The sequence below is a fragment of the Amaranthus tricolor genome, chromosome 10, assembly GCF_026212465.1.
Source record: "Amaranthus tricolor cultivar Red isolate AtriRed21 chromosome 10, ASM2621246v1, whole genome shotgun sequence".
Taxonomy (NCBI): Eukaryota; Viridiplantae; Streptophyta; class Magnoliopsida; order Caryophyllales; family Amaranthaceae; genus Amaranthus; species Amaranthus tricolor.
The window spans coordinates 27299259-27313192 of NC_080056.1; the positions used below are offsets into that span (position 1 = coordinate 27299259).

General features: G+C 36.0%; 1 protein-coding gene across 1 annotated transcript in view; it reads right to left on the reverse strand.

Moving 5' to 3' along the window:
• Positions 1 to 7313: 7313 nt before the first annotated feature.
• The window catches only part of LOC130824739 (uncharacterized), a 74381-nt gene continuing 67760 nt past the window's right edge, over positions 7314 to 13934 (reverse strand). The window contains exon 2 of the mRNA XM_057689758.1: positions 7314 to 7332. The gene's annotated coding sequence lies outside the window, so the exon portion shown is untranslated. The remainder of the gene's footprint in view (positions 7333 to 13934) is intronic.

The following is a 13934-nucleotide window of genomic DNA, read 5'->3' on the forward strand; positions in this document are numbered from 1 at the left end:
GAGTGGCGGTGAGATTAAGCTTGTCCACCATAGTCTTTGAAGCGACATTAGTGCAACTTCCTCCATCAATGATAAGCGAACAGATTTTACCTTTAACTGTACATTTTGTGTGGAATATTGCTTCCCTTTGTGGGTTTGGGTCTTTGGCTTTGACCCCACTAAGTGCTCTTCGCATAACCAATAATTCTCCTTCATCCGGATATATCATTTCCTCATCAAGTTCATCATTGTCACAGAAATCCTCCTCGCTTTCCTCTTGATGATCATCAAATTCAACCAAGTTCACCATTTTTCGGTTTGGGCATTCGGAAGAAATATGTCCTAGGCCTTGACACTTAAAACATCTCCTAGGTGTGAATGAATTGGTGTTTGGTTTGGGTGTATTGGGCATGCTTAGGGGCTGCTTTGAATTATTGTTTTGCAAAGCTGTTGAATCTTGTGAATGCGCTTTAGAATAGGAATGGGGAGTGTTCTCTTGGTAGGAATTGAAATTGGTAGTTCTTGCTGAAGTGAAACGTGAGGTTTCCTTCATTTTAGTTCTTTGTTGTTTATCCACTTTATGTGCAAGGTTAATTAAATCATCAAGGCAAGCATAAGGTTGTAATTCAACAATGTTTCTGATTTTTGAATCTAAACCATTTAAAAATCTTACCAAAGTTTGATGATCATGCTCCTTAAGGTCGCATCTCATGATCATTGTCTCGAACTCTCGACCATACTCTTCTACACTCCTGTGATCTTGTTGTAGATGTTGAAGTTTGGTGAAATTCTCTTGCATGTAGTATGAAGGCAGAAACTTTTCCTTCATTTGCTTTTTCATCTTTTCCCATGATCTAATCTTGTCTTTCCCTTCTCTTTCTCGTTTTGCACATTTGCTAGCCCACCAAGTAGAAGCATATTTGCGCAATTTTAATGCTACTATCTTTACCTTCTTTTCTTCATCTGTATTCTTGTAATCAAATACTCTTTCAACAATTCTTACCCATTCAAGGAACTCATCTCCATCTAATCTTCCTTCAAATTCTGGAATGTCGACTTTAAGATCATCTCCACGGCTTGTTTGCCTATTAACTTTAGGACTTTCAGATTCATAATACCCACCTTCCCTTAAGGTGCGTTTTAGGTCTAAGAACTCTTTAAGTTGGGCTCGTAAGTAATTAATGGTGGCATTTTGCTCTTCAACAATTCTGCTCAAATCACTTGTTTCTCCTTCACCACTTTGAGACATGGTGTTTTTTTTTTTTTTTTATTTTTATTTTTTTGCTTTGTGAATGAACAAAATTAAGGCTCGGAGCGTAGCCTTGGCTCTGATACCAAGATGATATAGGTTGGCTATGTTTTGAACAAGGACCAAACTATATGCACACGTATGTTTCAAGGTTTCGGAATTCAGCAATTAAGGCTGAAAGTTTAGGTTGTATTGTAAAATGTTTTTCTTTTTTTTTTGTGATTTTTGTGGGTTTTGTAATAAGAAGAACTAAGAACAGATATGTTGAATTGAACAACTTGAAAATGGCTGATCCAAGGATTAATTTGATACAGATTCACCACAAATTAAAACCAAGGGCTCCTAAGAACACATTCAAACTTTAAGCCAAAAGAATGAAAAGCATAGGAACTTCAACTTACTAAAACCAATCCAAGTTAAAGTAAATTGCAAAGAGAGAACAAAGGAATTTGCTCAAAGGTTGTTTTGTATTCAGAATGTAAAAATCAGGTTGTGAATTACAAGAGTGCATACATCCTATTTATACTAAAGCATTCAGCAATGAGTACAAACTTTGAAAATGAAAGTACAACAAAAATGGCAATAAAATACAACAGCTAGTAAAAGAACAAGGAGATTTTTGCTGATTTTGTTTGTTGTCTCTAACAGCTAGTTTTGTTGTCTATAACAGCTAGTTTTTCTTTGGGATTTGCAAATCATCTCTTCTACATTCTTGGGATTATTTGAGGCTGACTTGTAAGAGATATTATCATAAAAATCCCACTCAATCTTCAAAACATATGGCTGTTGTAACTCAGCTGTTTTGAAAAATGCAACAGCTCAATTTGGTGAATCTGATTGCTTGTTTTGATCCATGCATTTAATTTTGTAAAGGACGTCCCATGAGCAAAATAAATATTAGACTCAATAAATCAAAAATTACAACTCGACTAACTAAACATGAGACATGATTAAGCTTGATCCTAAACCTGGCTTAATCATCTCTAAGACTTTGTTTCATTATAAAAATGAAAATACAAAATAAAAATTAAAGAAGAAGATTTAGTTCATGATTACAAAATTAAAAGACTTAACATTTGAACCTTGAATTTGAGCATCTTGCATATGATGAATCATGGTATTGAACCGGTTAGTTCATCAGAACTAGATGTAGGTGATCCTACATCAATTGAGCCAAATCAAGAACCAGGCTCAGAGGGCACCAACGAAGGCCAAGGACACCCAAGAAACACAAGCAACTTCATGGGCAACACACTTGAAGTATTCGAATCAACACTTACAATCAGGGATTCAACTTCAACATCAAATAAGGACTTCCAATTCAAAGGAAGTGAGAAAATAAGCAAAGGAAATCAAAGGCAACAAAGTACATCAACAGCAAGCCAAGGAGGCACAGCACATGCCACTGATCAGAACAAATCAGACAATCAGCAGCTATTCCATGAACCCGCTGACCAGGCCACCTTGATGGACGTCCACAGATGTAAGCTGAACCGGTGTGATGACTTGGAGGGTATAATTGGAATCTTGATGCGTGTTTGGGTTGGAATTCCTCAATGCAATGTAGAGAATCAATCCAACCTTCAATCCCACGTAATATGATAGCCAAACACACCCAAAACACACATGAATAGGGATATGATTCACACAAACAGAACAAGTTTGTAGGGTGAATCTTGGATTGAAAGACTAGGAGTTTAACCCTCCAAGGCCAACAATCCCCTAAGTATAGCCAAGGACTACTCTCAGCTATATTAGGTTGAAGATCTTGCACTACTCAAGACCCTTTTGAATGTACATACACATTCAAGGAAGAAAACAAAGGAACACTCCAATGAAATCTAATTTCTGAAATTTTATAAAACTGAAACTTGTTTGTTACAAGGCTAGGGACTTCTATATATAGACTTATGGGACGAGGGAAATACAAAGAGAAGGCTAAGGACACGTCCAACTAATTATAACGGTCATAAAGGACACGTGCACAACATGTGCTTTATTAAAAACATAAAAACAAGCTAAGTATAGAATTCTGAAATCATGACAGAAAGCTGCTGACCAGGTGACCTTCCACACACTTTATTGTGTTCTTCCAAAGGTTGATAATGGTCACTAAGAGTCTTGGTAGCAAGATTCTAGTGTATAGATTCCATTTCTACCCTTGGAGGCCCAAATGATTGAAAGATACGATCTAGCCAAAGCTTGCTAGGTCTGCTGGTCAGCAGGTGGTGGCTGGCTTCTTGATCAGCCATTATCAAACGTCAGGCAAGCAAGCGACCTTGGAGCTGGTCTTGTGGCTTCTGTGAGGATCCGTTGTGATGCCTCTAAGTCTTGGTGTAATCTTCCATGTCTAGAGATGCCATTACTTGGATCTCCATGCTTATGCAGGCACAAAGCTAGACGTTCTAATGCTCCAAAGGTAGGCTGGCAGGCAATGTGATGTTTTGTTGATTCTGCTGTTTGTAGACTTGGGAACAGGTTCATGTTCCTGTTTTGCTTGATGGCTATTAGGAGACTTCCTTGTTTTCCTTCTTGTCTTTGTCTTAATTCCATGTTTATGCTTAGTCTATTTTGAAGATCATCCTCTTCATTTTCCAAGCAAAAATCAGCAAGTTTCATAGGTTCAATGGGCTGAGCAAGTGCAATGATGCAATTATGCTTTTCTTCCTTTGCTTTGGACTGTGGGCTATCCATAATTGCATCAATCCCTCCTTCTTTAAACAGAATTGTCCTCAATTCTGCGTTGCCCTCATGTTTTTTGGAATCATCTACGTTGAACGCCTTCGAGATTCCATGGCTGTCCAGAAGATCAACATGCATCCATGCCAATGTTCCTTCCTGCAGTTCCTTTGACTTGATGTCACCTTTTGCTTGGATATTGCACTGCTCCTCTTCTACTATAGTTTGCTTTTTGAGTCCATTTTGTGGTTGCAGCACCTTTACAGTCCTTTGTTCATCATTTGTATAATACCTGCAAACAGGATGAATGTCAATGATAGTGTCTTCCATGAAATAAAAGCCACTCATTTCACAACATGTAGATGAAGCTTGCAAATGCTGTTTGTTTAATTCCACATCATCAACATGTATAGTTTTAATCAGCTCAGTGTCTAGTGCTTCATCTTCTACTGAATTCAATGTTGTGGGTTGCTGTTGGACTTGGCTTTCACTAATTTCTTTAGTGAACACATGCACGCATTCCTTCCTATTCTGAATTTCTTTGTGGTATTCACTGTGATTCAGAACATAGCATGTTTCCTTGTCATCAACAATCAAGGGCTTAGTTAACTCAAGGTCTACTGGTGCTTTCTCTATTGTTTTCACTACTTTGGCCTGCAGTTGGGTTTGATCCTCATCACAGTCACGTTTGGTCAGCACTTGTTTCGTAGGAGTAGCCATGGTCTTACGTGGGGGTAGGGGTGTAAGATTTGGTAGTGGTCTATAGGATAAGGGCACGTATTTCCTCCTGAGGTGTTTCTTTAATTTAGCCCACGTGTTAATCTTCCCCTTGTTCTCCCTCCTTCTTTGCCCTTGCACTCTCTCAAGCCATAGAGCAGCTAGCTTGGTTAGCTTGCTTTTAGCTAGCTTGTATTGCTGTCCTTCAGTGGCTTCTTTGAACTCAAAGAAACTCTCCAACCTAGCCTCCCATTTCAAGTAATCCTCGGGTGTTAAGGATTGGCCACTAAACTCCGCTACATCTACCCTCAAATTCATATTCTCTTGTGTTCTGTTTTGAGGCATCCTATCTTGATTCATCATGTTAAACTCAACAAATTTTTGATCCATGGCTGCTAGGGTCATTTGAATGAACTCTCTCTTCTCTTCCTCAGTCATGGTGATGTATTTTAGATGAAAAGACACAAATGCACAGAAGCAAACAGAATGCAGCAGCACTTTCTGAATTTCAGAAAATCAGATTCTAAGAATCTGTTCTTTGTGCACAAAACAGCAATAAATCAATTTGTACTTTGAATTTTAACGAAATACTAATGTAAATCCTTATTTATTTGATTATAAAAGACAACTAATGTAGAAAAGGAAAGAAAAACAACAATGAACAACAAAATCACTTGATCACAGAAAATCAGTTTCTAAGGATTCTGACTTTTGTGAATACAATGCAATGCATAGCCTTAACAAAAACCAATTTGCACGTAATATAAAATTAAATGTGATTGCAAACCTCTATTTTAACTGATCAAAATTTAAAATGATAAAAAAAAGAACAAAAATATCACCAATGCTCCACAAATCAGAATCTTGAATTTTCAAGATTCAGTTTCTGTAGTTTGTGCAAACACTTACGCCAAATTTTGCACACAACGTGAAATCCAATTTTTCTTTCAAGAACTCAAAGTTAAGACACTAACCTTGATTACTCTAAAAGTATTTGATGAAAATCTACGTCTACAAAAAGATATGCATAAATTTCTCACCAGACAGATTGTAAAATCACAAACAGGATGAATAAGGCTTTTCTTGATTTTCCGGCCACCGTAACCAATAGCTCTGATACCAAATTGATGCGTGTTTGGGTTGGAATTCCTCAATGCAATGTAGAGAATCAATCCAACCTTCAATCCCACGTAATATGATAGCCAAACACACCCAAAACACACATGAATAGGGATATGATTCACACAAACAGAACAAGTTTGTAGGGTGAATCTTGGATTGAAAGACTAGGAGTTTAACCCTCCAAGGCCAACAATCCCCTAAGTATAGCCAAGGACTACTCTCAGCTATATTAGGTTGAAGATCTTGCACTACTCAAGACCCTTTTGAATGTACATACACATTCAAGGAAGAAAACAAAGGAACACTCCAATGAAATCTAATTTCTGAAATTTTATAAAACTGAAACTTGTTTGTTACAAGGCTAGGGACTTCTATATATAGACTTATGGGACGAGGGAAATACAAAGAGAAGGCTAAGGACACGTCCAACTAATTATAACGGTCATAAAGGACACGTGCACAACATGTGCTTTATTAAAAACATAAAAACAAGCTAAGTATAGAATTCTGAAATCATGACAGAAAGCTGCTGACCAGGTGACCTTCCACACACTTTATTGTGTTCTTCCAAAGGTTGATAATGGTCACTAAGAGTCTTGGTAGCAAGATTCTAGTGTATAGATTCCATTTCTACCCTTGGAGGCCCAAATGATTGAAAGATACGATCTAGCCAAAGCTTGCTAGGTCTGCTGGTCAGCAGGTGGTGGCTGGCTTCTTGATCAGCCATTATCAAACGTCAGGCAAGCAAGCGACCTTGGAGCTGGTCTTGTGGCTTCTGTGAGGATCCGTTGTGATGCCTCTAAGTCTTGGTGTAATCTTCCATGTCTAGAGATGCCATTACTTGGATCTCCATGCTTATGCAGGCACAAAGCTAGACGTTCTAATGCTCCAAAGGTAGGCTGGCAGGCAATGTGATGTTTTGTTGATTCTGCTGTTTGTAGACTTGGGAACAGGTTCATGTTCCTGTTTTGCTTGATGGCTATTAGGAGACTTCCTTGTTTTCCTTCTTGTCTTTGTCTTAATTCCATGTTTATGCTTAGTCTATTTTGAAGATCATCCTCTTCATTTTCCAAGCAAAAATCAGCAAGTTTCATAGGTTCAATGGGCTGAGCAAGTGCAATGATGCAATTATGCTTTTCTTCCTTTGCTTTGGACTGTGGGCTATCCATAATTGCATCAAATCTCCACACTAGGACCTAGCCATCATGGTCCAAGGGTCCCACGCATGATCATGGAAAGCATATGGAAAAGTAAGGCCAAGGTCGCCCAGTCAACAGGGACAGCAAACCAAAACATGCAGCAGCTTCTGACCATTGAGCAGGCCACCTTGGCAAGCTCACCCAGGCGTGACCCGAACCCATTGGATGACGTGGAGCATAGGGTTGGAATCTCTGCACAAGGACCTAGCCACCATGACCCAAGAGCCCTCTTAAAAGTCATCGGAAAGACATTGAAATCAGAGTACAAGGTCGCTTAGTCAGCAGCTTGCATTACTTGGTTTCTGGTTGTTTGTTTGATTTAATTTTGTGTTTAGCCACGTGTAATTAGCCGTTAATAACCGTTAGGCACTCATGTAATTAGCCTACCTTTCATTCCTAGCATTATATAGAGTAGTGATCATCATTGTAATGGACGTTATTGTTGCTTAATGAAAAGTTTTCTTCTCAAAAATTCAGTGTTTGAATTTTTACAATTGCGTTGCAATTGGGGTTACTAGGGCTAGTTTTGCCCTTCGTGTTTGTGTGAACCTTGATCAGTCTTCAAGGCCACGCTGCACTATCCAAGAACAATCGATCATTTCCATTGATTCATCAACGGAATTCATCATTGTTGCGTTGAAAAGGGGCTTGGCAGTCCAACCCTTGTCAAGGCATTGCATAGCAATCTTGGAATATCCTTCCATATTTCGTGTGTTCAATCCATTCCCATACATTGCTTGGCGTGTTTGGATCAAGAACTAACAAGCATGAACAATCCATGATGAATGAACGATGAAGAATGAACAAGGATCAATGATCAATGAAGAATGAACGATGAATAATGAACAAGGATCAATGATCAATGAAGAATGAACGATGAAGAATGAATAAGGATCAATGATCAATGATGAATGAACGATGAAGAATGAACAAGGATCAATGACAAGTGAAGAATGAACGATGAAGAATGAACAAGGATCAATGATCAAGGAAGAACGAACGATGAAGAATGAACAAGGATCAATGATCAATGAAGAATGAACGATGAAGAATAAACAAGGATCAATGATCAATGATGAATGAACGATGAGGAATGAACAAGGATCAATGATCAATGAAGAATGAACGATGAAGAATGAACATGGATCAATGATCAATGATTAATGAACGATGAAGAATGAACAAGGATCAATGATCAATGAAGAATGAACGATGAAGAATGAACAAGGATCAATGATCAATGAAGAATGAACGATGAAGAATGAACAAGGATCAATGATCAATGATGAATGAACGATGAAGAATGAATAAGCATCAATGATCAATGATGAATGAACGATTAAGAATGAACAAGGATCAATGATCAATGAAGAACGAACGATGAAGAATGAACAAGTATCAATGATCAATGAAGAATGAACGATGAAGAATGAATAAGGATCAATGATCAATGATGAATGAACGATGAAGAATGAACAAGGATCAATGATCAGTGAAGCATGAACGATGAAGAATGAACAAGGATCAATGATCAAGGAAGAACGAACGATGAAGAATGAACAAGGATCAATGATCAATGAAGAATGAACAAGTATCAATGATCAATGATGAATGAACGATGAAGAATGAACAAGGATCAATGATCAATGAAGAATGAACGATGAAGAATGAACAAGGATCAATGATCAATGAAGAATGAACGATGAAGAATGAACAAGGATCAATGATCAATGATGAATGAACGATGAAGAATGAATAAGCATCAATGATCAATGATGAATGAACGATTAAGAATGAACAAGGATCAATGATCAATGAAGAACGAACGATGAAGAATGAACAAGTATCAATGATCAATGAAGAATGAACGATGAAGAATGAATAAGGATCAATGATCAATGATGAATGAACGATGAAGAATGAACAAGGATCAATGATCAGTGAAGCATGAACGATGAAGAATGAACAAGGATCAATGATCAAGGAAGAACGAACGATGAAGAATGAACAAGGATCAATGATCAATGAAGAATGAACAAGTATCAATGATCAATGATGAATGAACGATGAAGAATGAACAAGGATCAATGATCAATGAAGAATGAACGATGAAGAATGAACAAGGATCAATGATCAATGAAGAACGAAAGATGAAGAATGAACAAGGATCAATGATCAATGAAGAATGAACGATGAAGAATGAACAAGGATCAATGACAAATGAAGAATGAACGATGAAGAATGAAAAATGATCAATGATTAATGATGAATGAACGATGAAGAATGAACAAGGATCAATGATCAATGAACAATGAACTATAAAGAATGAACAAGCATCAATGATCAATGATGAATGAACGATGAAGAATGAACAAGGATCAATGATCAATGAACAATGAACTATGAAGAATGAACAAGCATCAATGATCAATGAAGAATGAACGATGAAGAATGAACAAGGATCAATGATCAATGAAGAATGAACGATGAAGAATGAACAAGGATCAATGATCAATGATGAATGAACGATGAAGAATGAACAAGGATCAATGATCAATGATGAATGAACGATGAAGAATGAACAAGGATCAATGATCAATGAAGAATGAACGATGAAGAATGAACATGGATCAATGATCAATGATTAATGAACGATGAAGAATGAACAAGGATCAATGATCAATGAACAATGAACTATGAAGAACTAACAAGCATGAACAATCCATGAAGAATAAACGATGAAGAATGAACAAGGATCAATGATCAATGAAGAATGAACGATGAAGAATGCACAAGGATCAATGATCAATGAATAATGAACGATGAAGGATGAACAAGGATCAATGATCAATGAAGAATGAACGATGAAGAATGAATAAGCATCAATGATCAATGATGAATGAACGATTAAGAATGAACAAGGATCAATGATCAATGAACAATGAACGATGAAGAATGAAGAAGGATCAATGATCAATGATGAATGAACGATGAAGAATGAACAAGGATCAATGAATAATGAACATTGAACGATGAAGAATGAACAAGGATCAATGATCAGTGAAGAATGAACGATGAAGAATGAACAAGGATCAATGAAGAATGAACGATGAAGAATGAAAAAGGATCAATGATCTATGAACAATGAACTATGAAGAATGAACAAGCATCAATGATCAATGATGAATAAACGATGAAGAAGGAACAAGGATCAATGATCAATGAAGAATGAACAAGTATCAATGATCAATGATGAATGAACGATGAAGAATGAACAAGGATCAATGATCAATGAACAATGAACTACGAAGAATGAATAAGCATTAATGATCAATGAAGAATGAACGATGAAGAATGAACAAGGATCAATGATCAATGAAGAACGAACGATGAAGAATGAACAAGGATCAATGACAAATGAAGAATGAACGATGAAGAATGAATAATGATCAATGATCAATGATGAATGAACGATGAAGAATGAACAAGGATCAATGATCAGTGAAGAATGAACGATGAAGAATGAACAAGGATCAATGATCAAGGAAGAACGAACGATGAAGAATGAACAAGGATCAATGATCAATGAAGAATGAACGATAAAGAATGAACAAGGATCAATGATCAATGATGAATGAACGATGAAGAATGAACAAGGATCAATGATCAATGAAGAATGAACGATGAAGAATGAACATAGATCAATGATCAATGATTAATGAACGATGAAGAATGAACAAGGACAAATGATCAATGAACAATGAACTATGAAGAACTAACAAGCATGAACAATCCATGAAGAATGAACGATGAAGAATGAACAAGGATCAATGATCAATGAAGAATGAACGATGAAGAATGAACAAGGATCAATGATCAATGAAGAATGAACGATGAAGAATGAACAAGGATCAATGATCAATGAAGAATGAACGATGAAGAATGAATAAGGATCAATGATCAATGATGAATGAACGATGAAGAATGAACAAGGATCAATGATCAGTGAAGAATGAACGATGAAGAATGAACAAGGATCAATGATCAAGGAAGAACGAACGATGAAGAATGAACAAGGATCAATGATCAAGGAAGAACGAACGATGAAGAATGAACAAGGATCAATGATCAATGAAGAATGAACGATGAAGAATGAACAAGGATCAATGATCAATGATGAATGAACGATGAGGAATGAACAAGGATCAATGATCAATGAAGAATGAACGATGAAGAATGAACATGGATCAATGATCAATGATTAATGAACGATGAAGAATGAACAAGGATCAATGATCAATGAAGAATGAACGATGAAGAATGAACAAGGATCAATGATCAATGAAGAATGAACGATGAAGAATGAACAAGGATCAATGATCAATGATGAATGAACGATGAAGAATGAATAAGCATCAATGATCAATGATGAATGAACGATTAAGAATGAACAAGGATCAATGATCAATGAAGAACGAACGATGAAGAATGAACAAGTATCAATGATCAATGAAGAATGAACGATGAAGAATGAATAAGGATCAATGATCAATGATGAATGAACGATGAAGAATGAACAAGGATCAATGATCAGTGAAGCATGAACGATGAAGAATGAACAAGGATCAATGATCAAGGAAGAACGAACGATGAAGAATGAACAAGGATCAATGATCAATGAAGAATGAACAAGTATCAATGATCAATGATGAAAGAACGATGAAGAATGAACAAGGATCAATGATCAATGAAGAATGAACGATGAAGAATGAACAAGGATCAATGATCAATGAAGAATGAACGATGAAGAATGAACAAGGATCAATGATCAATGATGAATGAACGATGAAGAATGAATAAGCATCAATGATCAATGATGAATGAACGATTAAGAATGAACAAGGATCAATGATCAATGAAGAACGAACGATGAAGAATGAACAAGTATCAATGATCAATGAAGAATGAACGATGAAGAATGAATAAGGATCAATGATCAATGATGAATGAACGATGAAGAATGAACAAGGATCAATGATCAGTGAAGCATGAACGATGAAGAATGAACAAGGATCAATGATCAAGGAAGAACGAACGATGAAGAATGAACAAGGATCAATGATCAATGAAGAATGAACAAGTATCAACGATCAATGATGAATGAACGATGAAGAATGAACAAGGATCAATGATCAATGAAGAATGAACGATGAAGAATGAACAAGGATCAATGATCAATGAAGAACGAAAGATGAAGAATGAACAAGGATCAATGATCAATGAAGAATGAACGATGAAGAATGAACAAGGATCAATGACAAATGAAGAATGAACGATGAAGAATGAAAAATGATCAATGATCAATGATGAATGAACGATGAAGAATGAACAAGGATCAATGATCAATGAACAATGAACTATAAAGAATGAACAAGCATCAATGATCAATGATGAATGAACGATGAAGAATGAACAAGGATCAATGATCAATGAACAATGAACTATGAAGAATGAACAAGCATCAATGATCAATGAAGAATGAACGATGAAGAATGAACAAGGATCAATGATCAATGAAGAATGAACGATGAAGAATGAACAAGGATCAATGATCAATGATGAATGAACGATGAAGAATGAACAAGGATCAATGATCAATGATGAATGAACGATGAAGAATGAACAAGGATCAATGATCAATGAAGAATGAACGATGAAGAATGAACATGGATCAATGATCAATGATTAATGAACGATGAAGAATGAACAAGGATCAATGATCAATGAACAATGAACTATGAAGAACTAACAAGCATGAACAATCCATGAAGAATAAACGATGAAGAATGAACAAGGATCAATGATCAATGAAGAATGAACGATGAAGAATGCACAAGGATCAATGATCAATGAAGAATGAACGATGAAGGATGAACAAGGATCAATGATCAATGAAGAATGAACGATGAAGAATGAATAAGCATCAATGATCAATGATGAATGAACGATTAAGAATGAACAAGGATCAATGATCAATGAACAATGAACGATGAAGAATGAAGAAGGATCAATGATCAATGATGAATGAACGATGAAGAATGAACAAGGATCAATGAATAATGAACATTGAACGATGAAGAATGAACAAGGATCAATGATCAGTGAAGAATGAACGATGAAGAATGAACAAGGATCAATGAAGAATGAACGATGAAGAATGAAAAAGGATCAATGATCTATGAACAATGAACTATGAAGAATGAACAAGCATCAATGATCAATGATGAATAAACGATGAAGAAGGAACAAGGATCAATGATCAATGAAGAATGAACAAGTATCAATGATCAATGATGAATGAACGATGAAGAATGAACAAGGATCAATGATCAATGAACAATGAACTACGAAGAATGAATAAGCATTAATGATCAATGAAGAATGAACGATGAAGAATGAACAAGGATCAATGATCAATGAAGAACGAACGATGAAGAATGAACAAGGATCAATGACAAATGAAGAATGAACGATGAAGAATGAATAATGATCAATGATCAATGATGAATGAACGATGAAGAATGAACAAGGATCAATGATCAGTGAAGAATGAACGATGAAGAATGAACAAGGATCAATGATCAAGGAAGAACGAACGATGAAGAATGAACAAGGATCAATGATCAATGAAGAATGAACGATAAAGAATGAACAAGGATCAATGATCAATGATGAATGAACGATGAAGAATGAACAAGGATCAATGATCAATGAAGAATGAACGATGAAGAATGAACATAGATCAATGATCAATGATTAATGAACGATGAAGAATGAACAAGGACAAATGATCAATGAACAATGAACTATGAAGAACTAACAAGCATGAACAATCCATGAAGAATGAACGATGAAGAATGAACAAGGATCAATGATCAATGAAGAATGAACGATGAAGAATGAACAAGGATCAATGATCAATGAAGAAT